This window comes from Rhinolophus sinicus, linkage group LG09, assembly GCF_036562045.2.
Source record: "Rhinolophus sinicus isolate RSC01 linkage group LG09, ASM3656204v1, whole genome shotgun sequence".
NCBI classification, from domain to species: Eukaryota; Metazoa; Chordata; class Mammalia; order Chiroptera; family Rhinolophidae; genus Rhinolophus; species Rhinolophus sinicus.
Window position 1 is genome coordinate 41745260 of NC_133758.1, and position 13120 is coordinate 41758379.

The following is a 13120-nucleotide window of genomic DNA, read 5'->3' on the forward strand; positions in this document are numbered from 1 at the left end:
GTCAGGTAACCACTCCCATAATCAAAATATAAAACAATTCTATCAACCCCAAATACCTCCCTAGGCCCCTTTGTAGTCAGCCACTCCTCCCTCCTCTCAGCCTCTGGCAACCACTGATTTGTTTTCTGTCTGTATAGTTTTAACTTGTCCAGAAAGTCATAAAAATGGAACCATACAGTATACAGCTTTTAAAGCCTGGCTTTTTTCACTTAGCGTAATGCACCTGATATCCATCAGTGTTGTTGTGTATATCAGTTCATTTATTTTTCTTACTGAGTAAGATTCCATGGTACGGATGTACTACAGTCTATACAACCACTCACCAATTGAAGAACATTTGGGGCTTTTTTTCCCAGTTGAGAGCAATCACAAATCAAGCTCTGATAAAGACTTGTATAAAGGTTTTGGTGTGAACATAAGTTTTCACTTACCTGGGTAAATATCTAGAAGTGTGATTGCTGGGTTGTATGATAAACACAAGTTTTACTTTATGAGAAACTGCAAAACTGTTTTTCAAAAAGGCTGCACTGTTTTACATCCCCCTAGCAACATATCAAAGTTCCAGTAGCTTCACATCCTCACCAGCAGCTGGCATTGTCTGGTGAGGTACAGGGTCTTTTGTTTTGTTTTGTTTTCTTATTTTAGCCATTCTAATAAATGTGATGTCTCATTGTGGTTTTAATTTTTCACTTCCTTAATAACTAACAATGATGAACATCTTTTCATGTGCTCATTTGTCATCGTGTATCTTCTTTGGTAAAGTGTTCGAAGCTTTTGCCCATTTTTCAATTGGTTTGTTTTCTTATTATTGTTTTGAAACTCTTTTGCATATTCTGGATACAAGTTCTTTCTCTGACATGTGGTTTGCAAATATTTTCCCCAGTCTGTGACTGTCTTTTCCTTTTTTTAACTGTGTTAAACTGGGTTCTTTTACTGCAAATTACACTATGTTATGATTTGGGGTGAACAATTAGTCATATGAGGGTGCCTGGTTGGTTTGCTCTACTACATTCGTGATAGAGACCAGCAAAGTTGGACAGCATGAGTGATCATGGCAAGTTGCATTCCTCCTTTGGGGCACTTTCTTGCACCCATCACATTCTAGGATGCTGCACACCTCCTGGTACATAGTGGACACTCAATAAAGAGTTATCAGGAGAGATCCAAGATGGCACAGTAGATAAATACTGTGCCTGGTTCCTTCTGCAAACATGAAAATTACAACTAAATTATAGAACAATCAACCTGGAGAACTGTCTGAAGTCTGGCTGAACAAAAGTCCTATAACTAAAAATATAAAGAAGAAGCCATGTGAAGACTGGTAGGAGGGGCAGAGACACTGAATAAGCCCCATACTTCCCTGTGGAAGATGAGAATCAGGAGGGATATCTCGGGCACAGAGGTTCCACCCAGAGAAGCGAGAAACCTCAGCCTCCCACACCAGGCTCCCCAGCCTGGAGTACTGGTGCCAGGAAAAGAAGCCCCCACAACATCTGTCTGTGAAAAACAGTGGGGATTCTAACCATTTGGGTGGGACAGAAGGCTTTGGGGAAACCCAGACATCTTATTAAACAGCCCGCGCACAGACTCACTCACTTGCAGGCACTCACCTTGGGCTCTAGCAGAGGAACAGTGACTCAGGGGGCCTTGGAGACATATGGGGGTGCAGAATGAGGAGTGTGGCTTCCAGGGGGAGGACTTGACGACAGTTGGCATTTTTCCAGTGAAGGATCCTTCTTCCATGCAGCCAGCAGGTGGGTGCCATCTTTCCTGTGTTGAGCCTGCCCCCACAGACCAAATCTGAATCTTATTGGCCTGGTGAGCTCCACTGCTCTGCCTTGCTGACTCAGCTGGGACCCCACCTCACTCAACTCATGCATCGCTGGAGGCACTTCCTCCATGAGCACCAGCGCCTCCTGCATTGCACTCTTTCTTGGAAAATCATTGGAGTCCGTGTGTCCCAGGTGGGTGGCAAATAGCCTCAGTATGCACTGAGACTTTTACTGAGTCACTCCAGGCTCAGCACTGGTCACCACACTGTTCCTACTTCAGTAACTCTCTGAGACCCTGCTTCACCCAACTTGCATACTACATGAGGCTTTATCAGTGGCTGAACCTTAAAGGAGCTGGCAGGTGGCAGCAGGCCTCCAGGTGTCCTGGCTTTTTGCAGAGTTACCCCAGGCCTGGTACTGGTGGCAGATATCTTCAGTTCACAGTGTGGTGTCTTCCACACACCACGCTAGGTTTAGTACAGGCAGTGAACAATGGCAGATTGCTTTGTATCCCCTACCAGGTAACCCCCAGCCAGTCACAGGCAGTGGCTGACCTTAGCCTGCACCAGAGTCCCTCCCAAGAGACCCCAAAACCAACATACTTGGAAGTTGGCTTCAGACCACAGCAGAATACTGCTCAATTATCCCTATAAGTGGTACACATAAAGGGTGGTCTCAAAAGGCACCAGAGCCTTCTGGGGAGACTCCTACTCAGTGGGTAAGCCCCCTACATAGCAACCCATAAGCAGTGGATGTGGCAATACCCCACAGACAGTTATCCTAAGGGTAAATCCCACCCATTGATGTGCCAATAGCAATCAAGGCTCAAATAAATAGGAGGGCACACACAACCCACACAAAGGACACCCCTGGAGCACCCAGCTCAGGTGACCAGAGAGACTGTGCTACTGGGCCCCACAGAACACCTATTGCATAAGGCCACCCAGCCAAGACTGGAAGACATAGCAGATCTACTTACATAGAAACAAACACAGAGAGGAATCCCAAATGAGAACACAAAGACATGCATCTCAAATGAATGAACAGGAGAAAAATCCAGAAATAGAACTAAACAAAATGGAGGCAAGCAACATACTAGAGACAGAGTTCAAAATAATGGTTATAAGGATGTTTAAGGAACTTAGTGAGAACTTCAACAAAGAGATAACAAGCATAAAAATGGACAAGAAATCATAAAAAAGAACCAGTCAGAAGTGAAGAATAAAAAAAAAAGAAGTGAAGAATACAATAACTGAAATGAAGAATGCACTGGGAGGAATCACCAGCAGACTAGATGAAGCAGAAAATCAAATTAGCAATTTGGGAGACAAGGTAGCAGAAAACACCCAATCATAAGAGCAAAAAAGGAAAAATAATTTTTAGAAATGAGGATAGTTTAAGAGACCTGTAGGACAACATCAAGCAACAACATTCACATCATAGGGGTACCAGAAGGAGAAGAGAGAAAGCAGGAGATTGAGAACCTAACTGAAGAAATAATGACAGAAATCTTTCCTAACCTGTTGAAAGAAATAGACATACAAGTCCAGGAAGTGCAGAGAGTCCTAAATAAAATGAACCCAAACTGAGCCACACTTAGACACATTAAATTAAAATGGCAAAGGGTTAAGACAAAGAGAATCCTAAAAGCAGCAAGAGAAAGGCAACTAATAACTTATAAGGGTGCTCCCATAAGACTGTCAGCTGATTTCTCAACAGAAACTTGGCAGGCCGTAATGGATTGGCAGGAGATATTCAAGGACCTACAACCAAGATGACTCTACCCTGCAAGGCTACCATTTAAAGTCAAAGGACAGATAAAGAGCTTCCAAGACAAGAAAAAGCTAAGAGTTCCTCACCCCAAAATCAGTATTACAAGAAATGTTATAGGGTCTTTTTAAAATATTTTTTTTAATTGGGGAACAGTGTGTTTTTCCAGGACCCATCAGCTCCATGTGAAGTCATTGTTTTCAATCTAGTTGTCGGGAGGTGCAGCTCAGTGCTAAGTCAAGTCGTTTTTTCCAATCTGGTTGTGTAAGATGCAGCTCAGCTCCAGGTCAAGTCATTGTTTTCAATCTAGTTGTGGAGGGTGCAGTTCACTGGCCCATGTGGGAATCGAACCAGTGACCTTGGTGTTATGAACACTGCACTCTAACCCCTGAGAAAACCAGCTGCCCTATAAGGACTTCTTTAAGATTGAAAAAAAAAATCAAAATTATGAATAATGACATGGCAATAGCTACATACCTATCAACAATTACTTTCAATGCAAATGGATTAAATGTTCCAATCAAAAGATATCAGAGGGATGAATAGATAAGGAAACAAAACCCTTACATATGCTGCCTACAAGAAACTCACTTCAAATAGAAAGACCCACGCAGACTGAAAGTAAAGGGATAGAAACAGATATTTTATGAAAGTGGAAATGAAAAAAAAGAACCCACAAAAAACCTGGGTAGCAATACTTATATCAGTCAAAATAGACATTAAAACAAAGGTTATAAGAAGAGACAATGAAGGAACCAGTAATCACACTTCAGGGTGTTTATTCAAAGAAACTCAAAATGCTACTTTGAGTGGACATGTACATCTATACGTTCATTGCAGCATTGTTTACAAGACGTGGAAGCAGCCTGGGTGTCTTCCCAGGTTGGATAAAGTGGAGGTGGTACATATATACAATGGATTATTGCTCAGTCATGGAAGGGAATTTTTTGCCACCTGTGGTGGCTTGGATGGACCTGGAGAGTGTTGTGCTGAGTCGGGTATATCAGACAGAGGAAGACAGAGGCAATGTGATTTCACTTATATGTGGAATCTAAGAACAAAATTAACAAGCAAAACAGAAACAAATTCATAGATACAGAAAACATTTTGATGTTTGCCAGATGGGAGAGAGTTGGGAGGTACGGTTGAAAGAAGGGGAAGGGATTAAGAAGTACAAATTGGTTGTTACAATGTAGTTATGGGAATGTAGCGTATAGCATAAGGGATATAGTCAACAGTATTGTAATAACTATGTATGGTGTCAGAGGGGTACTAGATTTGTTGGGGTGATAGATGAAAAGAGTTTGGGGTCAGGGTGAAAAGGTGAAGGGATTAAGAAGTACAAATTGGTAGTTACAAAATAGTCATGGGCATGTAAAGTAAAGCATAGGGAACATAGTCAATAATATGGTAATAACTATGTATAGTGCTAGGTGGGTGCTAGACTAGTCATGGGGACTACTTCTTAAATTACATAAACATCTAACCACTATGCTGTACACCTGAAATTAATATAAAGTGATATTGAATGTCAACTGTAATTGATAAATTTTAAAAGGGGGAGAAAGATGAAGGGGAATAAGAGGTCCAAATTCCAGATATAAAACAAGTCATGGGGATGTAATGTACAGCATGGGGAATATAGTCAACAATTTTGTGATAATGTGGTAGTGTCAGATGGTTGCTGGACTTATAGTGATCACTTCTTTGGGTATATAAATGTTGAATGACTATATAATATTGTATGTTAGCTATATTTTTAATAAAAATCTTTAAAAGAGTTATTGAATGAATGATTGAATGATGTGTGGGGCCAATCAAGGGAGTGCAGCAAGAGATAACGGTAGAGAAGAAGGCAGGAGCCAGAACTAATTACCAGGCTGAGAATTTTAAACCTTATCCTATAAGCATTTGGGAGGCCCTGAAAGATTTCAAACAAGAAAGTAATGGAATACAATTTGCATTTTTGAACTATCATACTGGAAGTAGCATAGAAAATAGGAAGAGGAATGATGCTAATCATGAGACTAATGAGAAGACCATCAAAATTTTCCAAGCAAGAGCTGATGAATGACTAAAATACAGATATAACAGCAGGCACAGAAAGGAAGGGGCAGATACAAGAGATATTAATGAATCAGCAGAATATCATTTTGCCCCAACATCACGTGAATTTGAAAACCTCTGACCAATATATATCATTATGAGAAAGAATGGGGCAACTTGTGGGGGATCCAATGTGCATCATATAATTCTTCCTCCCAGGCCCAGTGCAAACTTACACACATCTCCTCCTAGTCATCACACTAGTCATCACAGCCATGTCTCTTTTCTAAAAAGTGTGCACTTTCTTTTCCACTTCCTCATTTCCATTTTTACGCCTCTTGTACTTGAGTGAATAAATCACAATTTACCTTGAATCAGAAGCTCAAATACATTCTACCAGGAAAATAATATTATTGAAATAAGTAGACAGGGGGTGGGTGGTTAGAGCGCGGTGCTCTTAACAACAAGGTCGCCGGTTCGATCCCCACATAGGCCACTGTGAGTTGCGCCCTCTGCAACTAGATTGAAATAACTGCTTGACTTGGAGCTGATGGGTCCTGGAAAAACACACTTAAATAAATAAAATATTTTTTTAAAAAGAAATAAGTAGGTGATTTAATGATCTATGTAAAGTAAATTCAAAACAAATGTATAAAACAAGCACTCCCTTTCTTGTGTGCTGCCCGATTAAATCCTACAAGTCACTTCTCCCTGCCCTTATCTGGTCGCTCAACAATTGTCCAAATGCACACAAACATTGACATTTAAAGTGTAATGACTCAGGGCATATACAGTCAGGATGTTGTCTTGCAGACATCCACTTTCAGTGGACTCTGCAAAACAGCAACATAAACTATCAGGAAGTGGGTATGGCCCATAAAATATTTCCTAGGACAGTAGGAAATCTTTAGGGAGATAATTATTATATTCCCAATTTAAGTGCCTTTGAGACGATGCCTTTGGCACTAGTCTTTTTTTGCCACCTATTGTTGGCAGCTTGGTTCACTATCAAGATAACAACAGCTAGGAGTTTCTAGTAACACCTCTGCTATTCATAACTCTAAGAATTTAACTTAATCCCTTCGGCTTCTGTGTCCTCATCTACAGATGAGATTGGTCTAGAACTAGATCATCTTTAAGGTTCCTGATTAAATGAGATTCTGGTTATAAACCTAACTTCAGAGGAAACATTCTAATTTATAACCATTGATCTTAGTTAATTAGGGCAGTAAATGTCTTTCTAAAGATTTAAAAGCGTAAATGCTCTTTTATTGTGCCAGTGGGGCAAATCAATACTTCTGTTGATCCATTAACAATTAATCTTCCAAAACAAAGAAACAAATTTTAGTGTCTGTTAATAAAGTCACCTTTTAAAAAGATATTTGCATGCCAACCACAGCTAAACATTTTGTTACCTAAAAGCCAAACAAAAGAACTCTATTTACTCTTAAATTTTCTTCAACCGGGGCCGGCCCGGTGGCTCAGGCGGTTGGAGCTCCATGCTCCTAACTCCAAAGGCTGCCGGTTCGATTCCCACATGGGCCAGTGGGCTCTCAACCACAAGGTTGCCAGTTCAATTCCTCGAGTCCCACAAGGGATGGTGGGCTCCGCCGCCTGCAACTAAGATTGAACATGGCACCTTGAGCTGAGCTGCCCCCCAGATGGCTCAGTTGGTTGGAGCGTGTCCTCTCAACCACAAGGTTGCCGGTTTGACTCCCGCAGGGGATGGTGGGCTGTGCCCCCTGCAACTAGCAACGGCAACTAGACCTGGAGCTGAGCTGCGCCCTCCACGACTGAGACTGGAAGGACAGCAACTTGAAGCTGAGCAACACCCTCCACAACTAGGAATGAAGGGACAACAACTTGACTTGGAAAGAAGGCCTGGAAGTACACACTGTTCCCCAATAAAATCCTGTTCCCCTTCCCCAATAAAATCTTAAAAAAAAAAAAAAATTTTTTTCTTCAACCATCATATCACCTACATCATTTATTGAATAAATTTTAAAATCTCCTCTAAAAGAAACTTCAACACAAGTACACACATATATAAATGTTTTAGAACTCAGAGTAGTATGATGTAATTTTATCATACTACTAATACAAGTAGTATGATGTACATGATGTAATTTTTTTCCTCACAGTAATCACCAATAAAGAATTATTTTATAGGGTCTGTTCAATTCCCGGATTGTAAAGATGTTATTTCAAGAGACATGATCATTAGAATAAAATCCCATTACAACTACATCAGATATAATTACATAGATATATACTTGGGTATAGTTATATATAGATATAGTTATGTAGCCTTTGTAATAACAAGATTTCACCAGTCCTCTTCAGACAAAATCCAGGACCTAAACATTTATTTGACCTTAAGATGACATGTAGAAAAAATTTTGGAGACATAAAACATTAAAGTTTTTTATAGTTTCAAATCTGTTCACTTTTTTTCTCTTATTATTTCCAGGATTCCAAAATTTCTTTTAAAAAATTTTCCTAACCCAAAAATTATATAAGTATTCTTTTAATATTTTTATTCTTTTACATAATTCACTTAATCTGGAGCTTATTTCTGTACATGATGTAAGAAGGAATAAAACTTTTTGTCCAGTATGGAAATTGTTAGTTATACCAGCATTATTTATTAAATAAATCACATTTTCCCCACTGAATTGAAATATTACTTTTATAATATATATTGTAATTACTTTTATAATATACAATATAATATAATATATCAAGTTGTTATATATTCTTTGCACTATTTCTGGACTTCATCCATTGCAACTGATCCAAGGATATTTATTGCAGTATTGTCTATATTTACAAAACTGGAAAAAACTAGCATGTCTATCAGTAGGAAATTGATAAGTAAAATTTATGGAACATCCATATTACAGAATATTATTTACCCAGGAAAGAGAATAAATTAATTTTTAAATATTGGTCTGGACAGATAGGTATGACTATCATATTTTCTTTTTTAAAAGTTTAGAATAATGACTTGAAAGACAGAAGCATCTATAATAGAATATTTGGGGGAGAAAAGTGTTACATCAGTTATTTCAGAGACTGATGATGGGGAAGGAGAAGAATATTAATTTATAGGTGTCTGAATTGCTTAATTCATGGAAGTAAGCAAGTGTGAACTTTTCACATATACATATATACCATAAATAAGTATATGTCAAAACAAAATTTTGTTTCATCCACCTCCAAAGAAATTGGCAGCAATAGCCCAGGCAGCCCCATTTTAGAATAGTAATATGTGAGCAGCACAAACGTCCTGCTGGAGTGAGGTACTGATAAGAACACGTCGTCAATAGTATGGCTGCAATACTAACAGCTAATGAAATTGGCTTCTCCCAGTGCTGTTTATTTCTAAGCGTTTAAGGAAGAATTCCTGAAACAGAGTTGCCTGGTGGAGATCATTCCTGAAAAAGGAATGATCAACAGTGGTTTTATGGTGCCTGGAGCTCTCTGTCCTAGAGCTTACTACTCCCGTCCCCCTAATGCTCACATAGAGGGACTTGGTCCAGGGTCTGCGCTTCATTCCTTCCACCAAACACATTACCAGAAAGAGCAACTGTTATTCTTAGATGAACATGAACTCACAAGCATAAATAACGAGATACCTGAGAACTTTCTTAACTAACAAACAGTAAGTTAAACATACCATGTAAAGCAGAATTGGAACAAACAGACCAAGAATTTAAAATATGCACCATACATACACATAAGGAAATAAGAGATCATATTTGAGCCAAAAAGTAAGAATTAAATATCATAAGAAAAAAACAGAAAGTCTTTCTGTCCGTGGACGCCGCCAAGGAAGCATCGTTAAAGTCTCCCCTCCCGAGCTCGTCATGTGTAAGTCAGATCTCCCAAAGAGCTGGAGCAGCTGTGGAAGCTCTTCATTGGAGGTTTGGGCTTTGAAACAACCGATGAGAGTCTGAGGAGCCATTCTGAGCAATGGGGAACACTCATAGACTGGGTAGTAATGAGAGACCCAAACAGCAAGCGCTCCAGAGGCTTTGGGTTTGTCTCCTATGCCACCGTGGAGGAGGTGGGTGCAGCCATGAAGGCAAGGCCACACAGGGTGGATGGAGGAGTTGTGGAACCAAAGAAGGCTGTCTCAGGAGAAGATTCTCAAAGACCTGGTGTGCACTTATCTATGAAAAAGATGTTTGTGGGTGGTATTAAAGAAGACACTGAAGAACATCACCTAAGAGATGATTTTGAACAGTATGGGGAAATTGAAGTGATTGAAATCATGACTGACCGAGGCAGTGGCAAGAAGAGAGGCTTTGGTTTTGTAGCCTTTGATGACCATGACTCTGCAGACAAGATTGTCATTCAGAAATACCATATGGTGAATCGCTACAACTGGGAAGTAAGGAAAGCCCTATCTAAGCAAGAGATGGCCAGTGCTTCATCCAGTCAAAGAGGTCGAAGTGGTTCTGGAAACTTCAGTGGTGGTTGAGGAGGTGGTTTTGGTGGGAATGACAACTTTGGTCGTGGAGGAAACTTCCGTGGTTGAGGTGGCTTTGGTGGCAGTTGTGGTGGTGGAGGATATGGTGGCAGTGGACACGGCTATCATGGATTTGGTAATGATGGAAGCAATTTTGGAGGTGGCTGAAGCTACAATGATTTTGGCAATTACAACAATCAATCTTCAAATTTTTTACCCATGAAAGAAACTTTGGAGGCAGAAGCTCTGGTCCCTATGGTGGTGGAGGCCAGTACTTTGCCAAACCATGAAACCAAGGTGGCTGTGGAGGTTCCAGTGCCAGTTGCAGTAGCTACGGCAGTGGTAGAAGACATTAATTACTGCCAGGAAACAAAGCTTAGCAGGAGAGGAGAGCCAGAGAAGTGACAGGGAAGCTACAGGTTATGACAGATTTGTGAACTCAGCCAAGCACAATGGTAGAAGGGCCTAGCTGCTACAAAGAAGACATGTTTTAGACAATACTCATGGGCAAAAAAACTCGAGGACTGTACTTGTGACTAATTGTATAATAGGTTATTTTAGTTTCTGTTCTGTTGAAAGTGTAAAGCATTCCAACAAAGGGTTTTAATGTAGATTTTTTTCTTGCACCCATGTTGTTGATTGCTAAATGTGATAGTCTGATCATGATGCTGAATAAATGTGTCTTAAAAAAAAACATAGAAAAGTTGAATATGAAATACATAAAAATTGAAATAAGGAACACAATAGATAGAAAAAAAATAACAGAAGTAAGAATTAGCAAAATTAGATAGAGAAACTTTTCCAGTCGGCCGCAGGAAAGGGTTTGTGTTACATTCCATTGAGTTGGCTTCGACTCCAGTGACTCTGTGAATGAGTGATGTCCACAATGTCCTGTCCTCACAGCCCTTCTTAGCTCTTGTAGACTCACGTTTATGGCTTCTTCCATGGAGTGAATCCATTTCATATTTGGTCTTCCTCTTCTCCTGCTGCCTACTATTTTTCCTAGCATTATTGTCTTTTCCAAAGAACCCTGTCTTCTCATGATATGCCCAAAGAAGAACAACTTCAGTTTTGTCATTTTTGCCTTCAGCAATGTTGCAGGCTTAATTTTTTTCTAGGACCCACTTGTTCATCTTTCTGGTGGTCCAGGGTTTCTGCAGAGCTGTCCTCCAACACTGTTTTTCAAATGAATCAATTTTTTTCCTGTGAGTCTTCTTCACCACCGTCCAACTTTTGCACCCATACATAGTAATTGGGAATACAAGGGTGTGGATGATCTTAGCCTTGGCCTCTAAGGACACATCTTCACTCTTGGTGATTTTTCCTAATTCTTCCATTGCTGCTCTTCTGAGTCTCAACTGTCTCTTCATTTCTTGGCTACAGTCTCCATTTGAATTGATGACTGAACCAAAATAAGCAAAATATTTAACAATTTATTGTCTTCATTATTTATCTTTAAGTTGTGTATTTCCTCTATAGTCATGATTTTTGTCTTCTTGATGTTCAAATGAAGCTCTGCTTTGACACTTTTTTCTTTCACTTTCATCAGAAGTTGTTTCAAATCATTGCTATTTTCTGCCAGTAAGATGGTGTCATCTGCATAAAGACACATTAAAAGAACAGGGATAGAAAACATGGCAATGTCTAATAAGAGTCCCAGAAGAAGAGATGTTATTTTAATGAAAAGCAGGAAGTATGTGAAGAAATGATGAAAATAAATACACTAGAATTTATTATTATTATTTTTAAATTAACTATCAGGCAGATTGTCTAAGACAGCAGATTAAGTAAATGCTATGCCTGCTGTTTGCCAGGATCACATCAAAATTAGAACAATCAACCTCAACAATAAGCTGAAGACTAGTTAAACCCTATCCCTAAGGATATAAAGAAGAGGCCACATCGAGACTAATAGGAGGGGCAGAGACATGAAACACGCTGACCCAAAATCCACAGGTAGTGGTTGAACACTGGAAGAGACATTTTGGTGGCAGAGGTACCCCTGAAGAGGGACAGGTCCCAGTTCCACACGGGGCTCACCAGCCCAGGGATCCTGTGTCAGAAAGAGGAGTCCCCACAACACCTGGCAGTGAAAAGCAGTGAAGACTCTGTCCATCTGTCCCAGTGAGAGGGAAAGTGGCTAGAAACCCATACATCTTCTTAAAGGGCCTGTGCATAGACTCTTTCACTTATAAACACTCACTTAGGCTCCTGTGGAGGCAAGGCAACTGGAGAGGTGCCAGAGACATATGGGAAAGACTAAGTTATATGGCTTAGGGATGAGAGCTAGAGGGACACACCTCTAGGTCCAACATAGGCAGCAACCAACTACATAGAGCTTAGTAGCTCCTACCAGGCAGCCCTGGGCTGCTCACAGGAAAGGCTGAAATCGGTCTGCACTGTAGCCCTTCCCAAGAGACACAACAAACAACACATCCAGAGGCTGGCTTTAGACCACACCAGAGTACTACCTAGTTAGCCCCACAAGCGGCTAAGGGCACCCAAAGGGTGATCTCAATAGGCACAAGAGTCCACTGGGGCAAATCCCCATCTGAGGGGTCAGCCATCACACACCAGCTCATAAACTGTGGGTGTAGCCAATCCTCTCAGCCAGTCAACCTGAGAGTCAATCACACTCACTAATACATCAAAAGCAATCAAGGCTCAACTACAACAGGCGAATACACACAACACACACAAGAAGCACTCCTGAAACACAGCAGAGGTGATCGGGGATACTGTGCCACTGGACCACACAGGATACCTACTTCATATAGTCACCCAGCAAATACTGAGAGATACATAGGAGATGTACATGGGCCAGTAAGCTGCACCCTCCACAATTAGATTGAAGACAATGAGCTGCCGCTGAGCTTTGGAGGTGCTGCCGGATAGCTCAGTTGGTTAGAGTGCGAGCTCTCAACAACAAGGTTGCCAGTTCAATTCCTACATGGGATGGTGGGCTGCACCCCCTGCAACTAAGGTTGAAAACAGCAACTGGACTTGGAGTTGAGCTGCGCCTTCCACAACTAGACTGAAGGACAACGACTTGGAGCTG

General features: G+C 40.6%; 1 pseudogene; it reads left to right on the forward strand.

The window, feature by feature from the left end:
* The first annotated feature begins 1657 nt into the window (after positions 1 to 1657).
* On the forward strand, positions 1658 to 10230 carry LOC109452324 (heterogeneous nuclear ribonucleoprotein A1; annotated as a pseudogene).
* The last annotated feature ends 2890 nt before the right edge of the window (positions 10231 to 13120 follow it).